The sequence below is a fragment of the Camarhynchus parvulus genome, chromosome 6 (assembly GCF_901933205.1).
Source record: "Camarhynchus parvulus chromosome 6, STF_HiC, whole genome shotgun sequence".
In the NCBI taxonomy this organism is placed as follows: domain Eukaryota; kingdom Metazoa; phylum Chordata; class Aves; order Passeriformes; family Thraupidae; genus Camarhynchus; species Camarhynchus parvulus.
In genome coordinates, this window is record NC_044576.1 from 27,741,580 (window position 1) to 27,750,083 (window position 8,504).

Sequence of the window (8,504 nt, forward strand, 5' to 3'; positions counted from 1 at the left end):
GAGAAGGTGGGAAGGTCTTTGCTCTGCTGAATTCTAATGGGAGCTGCGCTCTGAGTCTCTTAAGCAGCCTCTTAGTGCAAAATATCGTGTTTGTAAAGGCTGATAAAGAACTCAGGAAATTGCTAAAGACTGCGGGCTGTCACCCTGAAAGTCACATCAGACCCAGATATTGTGTGCACAGAAGCATCTTTAAACCACTCAAGCTGTGTGGATCAGGGTAGATGCCAGCTTGGGAATTCTCTGTGGCTGGATTCAAGCAGTGGAGTCAAAGATTCAAGTGGTGGGACTGCCCTGTGAATAGAAAGGTTTTTCATGGTCCAACTCAAATTCATCTAACATTTATGTTTTCTAAATGTGGAACAATCAGAATGCCTGGAGAAGAAGAAGTGGAGCAAAATCTCAAGTTCTGGGTTCATCTGAGGGCTTGTGGGCTCCTCTTGTGCCCTGCAGAGCTCAGACAGCCCTGGTGACTCTCAGCCCTGCAGCCACAGGGCAAAAAATCCTCATTGTGCTCCTGGAAGGAAAAATGCTGCCCGAGCCCTGAGGTTCAAAGACTTTGCTCATGGAGTATGGGATATCTTAGAAAAGCTGGCTTCTTGCTTATTGATAATTTTTCCTCTGGTTCTGATTACAGAGAATGATATTGCTAAACAGAACATTAGAAAGTCAATTAAACATTGCAAAAGATAAAAAAACACCTATTCTAAATATTCTAAAAATATTTCCTTATTTTTACTCTTTTTTTTCTGTTTCTGTAAACTCACCTGACTATATTTTCATTCAAGATATATAATCGATATAATTTTAAACTCTTTTGTGGGAGATAATTACTTTCCGTATTTGACTTATTTTGAGAAAATACAGCCAAAATGTGGATTTTCCTAGTCAGGCCCACTGCTTGGAGATAAATTATTCATCTTTCTTTTAACATGTAATCTATTAATTTTTAATTAATAGTACAGACAAGACTCGACAATTATTGTTACTTCTTTTGGCCTTTTCCACTTAGCATCGAAGCTGGAAAAATAAAGCTTAGCATATTCAAAATGATTCAACAAAATGTTATTTCTGACACTTGAGAGTGTAACTCTCAGGGCTGGTTTCATTTCACATAGAAAATAAAAGTAAATCTAATATGTGTTATATGAAACCGTAAGGGGAAAAGCACAGAACTAGCACAATGGTCCCAGCTTCTTGTCCTCTAAAGGTCAGCTGTGAGGATGTGACACAGTGTCAAATTACCAGGGCAAAAGAAGCTGGAATGCTGAAGTATGACAATAAAAAAGAAAGAAAATGAAGACTTGAACAATTCCAGGTCACTGCATTGTAGTCCTCAGAGCATCCAACTGCTCTGTAAATATTGCTTAATTAAATGTACTTAGATTGACAGCGGTTTTTAATTACCATTGCATTATAGCAGAATCACTACCTGCAATATTAATTCCAGATTCCACAGCAGAAGCAAACCAGGAGTAGGTCTGAACTTACATCCTGATCAAGAATTTATTGTGCAGGGCCAAAAGCGTCAAGTCTAAGGACAATATTAATTTATTACAAGGTCATACAGACCTCTACCTTCCTGATTCATGTTCTCTGCTCCTAACTTTACAGAAAACCTGTGTAGAGGTGAACAGCTTCATCTGAATGTCATGAAGAAGAATGAAGCAAATAAGGTCACCCCTTCAAATTTCAGCTTCCTAGAACTGGTATACATCAAGCAGATACTTGTCTTGGATGCTGTGAGGAGGAAAGGCATGGAGCAGTGGCTGAATGGGAAATCTGACATGACTACAAAAAATAGACTTATGATGTGTAGAAAATTCAGGTCTGTCAGTCAGACAAAATGTGAGACTCTGCTAAACTAAATGGGCTTGTTTATCACTGTAATTATGTAGCTTTACAATGATAAGGTATTGCATCTACATGTCTTACTCTGTGCCAGGAACTGTTCTGCAGAAACCCAGTAAATTTAATTATGAGAGATAGAAAAAAATTCCTTTATTTCATGATCTATCCACCCCTGTAATGATTACTCTGGGGAAATTCCCACTGAAGCCAAGCAGATGGTTCCTACCTTGTTGTACACCCAGCTTATTTTCTTTTAAGCTATGAAGCAATGTCATTTTTCTCTGGAGCTGTCTTGCATTTGGCAGACCTCTGACTGTGTGTGAATTCTCTTTTATTGTATATGTGGGTAAACAGCTAGTTTTCTTTTTTACCACAGACAGCAAATCCCACTTTGGATTCATATAAATAAGGACATGAATCAGACAAGTATCTGGTCCAAACATGCTTTCAACAATATGAGTCCCACTGACTTCGTTACAAGGGAGTCAATAATCAGATTTAATGTCACCAAGCCACAAGGGTACATTTCCACAAACACCCATACTGAGCTCTGGAACACTTGTCTATGGACCAATATTGTGTATTTCTGCTTCTGACAATCCCTTGCTCCCCTTCTGCACAGATGTGTAAATGTGCAGCAGACTGGAACCGGTTGGATGCGAGAGATCCCTGCTTTCCCTGTGCCTGCTGGAAACCAGCCCTAGGGGTGACCAACTTGGTCCTGAGGGCAAGAGGAAATGTGCCTGTGAAACTCTCCAAGGCAACCTCTGTCCTTGTGTCAGGAGCCAGCTCAAACCCCACACCCTGTTCAAGGGATTTACCCAGGACAGATGTGTGTCTGTGCATTGTTCTCAGCACAAAGGTAGATTTCTGCTATTTCTCCTTTCTTCTCATAATTATTCCAGGCTAACAGAAGGAATATCATACAGGTTTTGGAAAAGTGATGAGCACTGATGATATCTCTCAGGAAACTTTTCTTGAAGTCAAATCTTTGTAAAACTACAACGGCCCAGATTAAAGGCTGAACCTAAATTGGCAGGTGCCTGATTGAGGAATGGTATATACTTTATCTGATTTGAGACTATGTAGCTCCAAGGAGTTCTTTAAAGAGAGATAAATCATTAATCCCCACAATCAGTTCAGAGCAGCCAGAAAAGAAGATAAAGTTCCTGTGTCTTTGTGCCACATATACCCCCAGGCATTTTCTAACAGATTTCTCTGCAGTTTGAATTCAGCCATCTACTTCAGAGTCAAGACACACAGGGAAGCCGTGTTTGAAAGAAAAGAAAATAACTGAAAACTCTCAAGAGATATAATTTAAAATGGATGGTGGTGTGATGGAGGAAATTTATTTGCAAGCATTATGTCATATTTTTTCTTAGATACCCATTAAGAGCATACACAATACCTGGATGACTTAACCTGTGACCATTATTTATTGTAACCTATGTTTTCCCCAGAGTGAGTGCCTGAATTTGAATCTTCCATTAATGGCTAAGTGCACTTCTGGGAAGGGTGAACAGAACAGCAAAGGCCTGGATCCCCAGGCAAGAAGCACACAGCAATCAAAACCAGAAAGAAGAAAAGTGGCTCTAAGTGTCCTCTTTGCTCCTGGACAGGCTGAGTAAGACTGGCCCCAGTGAAAATGAGAAGACCCTGCAGTTTGCTCATTGTACCCATAGTTTGCTTCAATCTTTCAGTTTTCTGTGGAATAAAGAGCCCATTTTCAGGCACTGGGGAGAAAAGCATTCACCCAGGAATGGCTCCATCACAGTGATCTGTGCAATGCAGTGATTTGCCACACAGCATCTTTGATGCAGAATTGCTGTGATGATCAAAGCCAGTTTAATCAGCTCTGTGGTTTGTAAGTGTTTGCAGCCCCTTCTGCCCGCCTGCCACCGGCCAGGATGTCTCCTTCACTTTGGACAGCAATGATGCAGGGAAAACCAATCACAGCTCTGTGGCCAGCCCTCCCCCAGGAATGTGCTCACCCTCATCCTTCGATGAGAGGACAGATGGAAATATGAATTACGAGTGGGAGATGTTGCCAAGTCTACGCATTGAGGGGAGGGCTTCTGAGGGAAGGTCATCTTTTCTATCGGTTCCCTGCCCCATGAAGCCTCTGAAACGAGCTCAGAAGATTTTCAGAAACATTTGGAAGCGTGTGCCTATGAACTGAAGCGTGGCCTACCAGCATCATACAAGGCTGTTGTTTTGGCTGCCAAGCCTAAGCTCAAAGCAGAGCTGATTTCAGAGACGTGATGGAGATTCTCTGACACACAAACATCTTCCTGTGAGCATCTCCTACTGCTCCTCTCTCATTTTATGCTGATCAGACAATGTAAAGATCCCTTGAGAGAAATCAAGGGTACTGTGCTGCTGAATCTCACACACCCACAGTTGTCAGTGTTAAAACTATTGGCCTTCAAAGCTAAACCCAGATGAATGTTTCTGAGGAGGAAAGCAGATCCTTTTAGTGTCTGAACCATTAAGCTGTACTTAAAAGAATGAGGGAAAGGTCTCAAAAGTCTTGTTTAATACAAGCTGCTATTCTAGATTTCATTCCTCCCCCAGCTGGTATTTCCTGCTCTGCAAGACACAGGGGAAAGCTAAGGCATTATTTAATGGGATTTCTCTGAAAGAGAAATCTTTAAGCTCTGCTATGGCACTAGAAGCAGGAGGGGCTGGGGGAGCTGCATGGCTGGTACCTGCCCAGGAATGTGTGCTGTGCAGACAGTCCTGGAGAGTGAAAGCAGAGAGGTTGTTATTGCATAAATCTGCCTCTGCTATATCCAAGACAAATCTAATTTAAGCTTTATTCTTGAGGGTTGAAGTGGGGAAGAGCCTTGTCCTTGTTTTCTGTATAAGAAGTAAGCTTCCTGGAGCTGCTTGCCATGGAGCAGTTACAATAACTGATCTACTATTGCTGAAAAGCAACTTATTAATTTGACTGTGAAATCACAGATTTCTTTTAGAGTCTCTCTCTCCCACTGCCAGTATTGAATGGGCAGGTTCCCATACTGACTTTCAGAGTTGCTGTCATTTGCAGCAGTTCATCTATTCCAACTCTTACCCCTTAAGCTGATTTTGACTGAAACAACTGTAAACTCTGCAGTTCATTCATTGGGGCTCTCACTTTGGCAGAGTATCAGACTGATGCCAGGACAACCATGGTCGTGGGATTTTTTTAAGGACGTTTAGTTCCTGCCATCTGTCTGTTGGCTCAACTCTAAGAAATTTAGATTGTGCTGCCTTCCTAAAGTTGTTTTTTTCCCTCTTGGACTGCTGTCAGGATATGCAATCTGTCTCTGTGAGTGTTCCACTGAGACAGTACTTGAGATGTGATAAAATGCAATTCTTACATGTGTTACTTTATTTCTTAAGACCAGGTGATGATAATGACACATTTACGATGCACATCACTTTACAGGCAATGAGTAAAAAAGAGGTTCCAACCTTTTAATGCAGACTTTGTGCATTTTAGGAATAGTGTAACAACATTTTCTATTTCTATGCTATTTCCTCATTTTGGCCTATTAGACCACGTTGTTTGGTCAAGCTGAGATGTGAGATGAATGATTGGTTTTTGTGCTGCCACTAATCTGGGCTGGGTCTTTCCACAGTGGAGCCATTTCACTCAGCAGTTCAGGCATTGAGGAACAAGTGTGGGTAGCTGCACTGCTTCTTGGTTGTGTGTAATTTGGTCAAATCCCACTTTATTTTTCATATAAACGCCTCCAAGGTGTTTTGAGAGGAGCTGGTATTTCTCTGATGCTCAGTACCCCTCCCCATGAGCCTGTTTTTGCCACAGTGTTAGACAGCCAGCTGGACTTGAGTAGCACTGAGAAACAAACCTCAGAGCCAGTGCTATAAACACCTGATCCATTTTGATGCTGAGCAGCTGTACATAATCCATAAAAGGTTTAAACTTAGAAGTGGTTTATGAATGATTCCCATGAGAACAGGAAATCCCTACTAGAAGATGGCAGCAGAGGACACAAGTCCTTTCCTTAGGAGAGCTGTTTTTATGAAATTTCTGCTTTTGACAAAGTTGGGGTACATATTTTGTGGACCAGTTTTCAGACATGACTTTTAAGACTGGGACATTCCCAGTGATAAATCTGAAAGTAGGGCAGATTCTGTCTGTTTAGCTAAATCAGTTATGAGCACATCAACATTTACATTATGATTTTAGACTCTGCTTGAGGGCCCACGCAGGCTTAGATTAGATCTTTTATCTTACAAGGTTTATTTATTTTAAAGACCTTAAAAATATTACATTGATAGTGTGTTTCTAGATATAACCCATACAAAAGAGACATTTAGTTTATAGAATGAAACAATAAAGCTGTAAAAATGTGGGAGTGCAGCTGGTTAATCTCTGTGTTCTTGTCTAATTGACAGTTAAAAAAAAATCTGTCTTAGCCAGAAAATACAATCTCTGCTTTAACAAAACACATCTTCACAGTCCTACTTCATTGCAGGGCTCACATTTTATCTATACAGCTGAAGTCCAAGTAAAGGATCTTTGTTTTTAGCTGACTGCAGTGGTTTTGCAGAGAATGATGATAAATCTACAACAGACAAAACCTAGATGTTTTCTGTTTCAATAAAAATTAGTTATTTTTTGAAGTGAGAATAACAACAACAAGGCACAGATTAGACAATGTAGGATTTAGATAAATTTAGGGTTGCAACAGTTCTCTTGCCTTCAGCCAGTATAATGAATAATTTAGAGCCAAATTTAGGGGCACTCCAAGACTGAAGTATTGCACTATCTAATTTCTGTTGTTACTCTGAAGTGTAAGCAGCAAGCTTATTAAATATGAATGGAGTAATCAGACAAATTCTATGACTGTGTGCAGGAGCTTCTCATTAATGATTCACCATCATGAAAGACTAAATAGACTGCACTGGATTTAAAAGTAATAAATATACTCCAGAAAGAAAGTAATTTAATGACCTTCCTATGAATGATGGGGCTTTAAGCAAACGGGTACTCAAGCAGAGTATCCTCATCAAAGCTCTAACTCAAGTAGATCATCTTTTGTACATCCCTCTTGATTATCTTTTGTCAAAACAGCCCTGCCATGGTGGCCCTGTTTAGTGCCTCTTCTCAATGCTGTGTTTATTCCCTGGTAAGCTCAGCCACCACAGCCTGCCACGATTTCACCCCTGCAGAGGGTGATTGTGCTCCTTCGTAGGACAGAGCACGTACCTTCAAGCCAAGCTGGCAATTAGGGCATGATTTTCAGCATCCTTTACCTCTCACTGACTTCACCAGATAGCACTCCTGGGATCAAGCTCTTCAGCTGTGTAAGTGAATACTGCTTCAAAGGGAAATTCTGAGCTAAAAGCAAAAAAATACTTCAGCCTTTTTTCAGCTTTCCAGGAAGGGGTTTTCAACATCTAACAGAGGAAAAGATTCTTTAGCTTATTTTTGTGGGTTTGAGATTAGATGCACTGATGTTCCTTTCAGAAGTGAAATGTGAATCAGGATACCAGAACAGCAATTCCTTCCTTCATCAAACAGTTTAAACAGAGATTCAGATTAAACAAACAAACAAAAAAAATTAAAATTGACTGACTTTCTAGTTTTGCAGTTCTAGCAAATTCGGTTTTTTCCTAAACAAAAATATTTCTGAATAAATTTCCATTATCATTTCTACACAGTGATTACTACAAATCCCAAACTTTCTCTTTGTCATCTGTCTAGACAATATCCTTACTAATCCTGCAAGATAAAATAGACAATGAAAGAATGATAAAAATACATGAAAACCTGGAAGAGATGCCAGAAAACTGGGAAATACTTGACTCCATTTTACTTTCCTATTTCAAAGAAAAGTATAGGTCTTCAGATATGACAGGTAAAAATATAGTCTCAGGGTGCTCATTGCACCTGATCAAGATATGGGATGGGATAACCCAGAGTGAGTGGAATATTGATTTAGGTATGTGTGATGGTCAAAATATTTATTACTTTGTTCATACAGACATGATAAATATGGAACATAATGATTGCAACCCATAGAAAAGCAAAACTCATCAACTTTTTGATCTCCTTGTTTTTAACAAGTTACATGTAAAATCAGTCTTTCTTCTCTCTGCAATTTTAAGTGCAACTTTATGAAAATAAAAAACAGGCATTAGCAATTTAATCCTACCGTTGGCAATTAGCATCTTTACAGACTCTGAACCCTAAACAATTAAAAGTTGAATAATTTATGGCAAATGGAACCATTTCTGTCAACAGTATTGTAACATGCATTTGAAGTATGCTTCACTGCCTGGAGCTGCTTGATGATTGATCCTGGAGTTCTCATTAGTGATGCAATTGCTGCCCCTGCCCCTGGGCAATGGCTACTTCTGTTTGCCTGCACTTCTGAATTAATTGCAACTAAGTTGTGGTTACTTGTGCTTATTCAGGGGGGATTGTGACAATAAAAGGGGGTGGAGGAAGTGGGTTTTGGCTGCCCTCATGCCAGGACAGAATCCTCCAGGCCAAACCTGCTGGAATGGCCACTGACTCCTCTGGCGAGGGAACACAGCAGCTCCAAGTTCATTCTTGGGACAATGGACAGCAAATCCACAGCTTTGAGTTTCTTATCCTAGATAGTTGCTGGTGATGTTTATAAGCCACTCAGAGCAAAGCT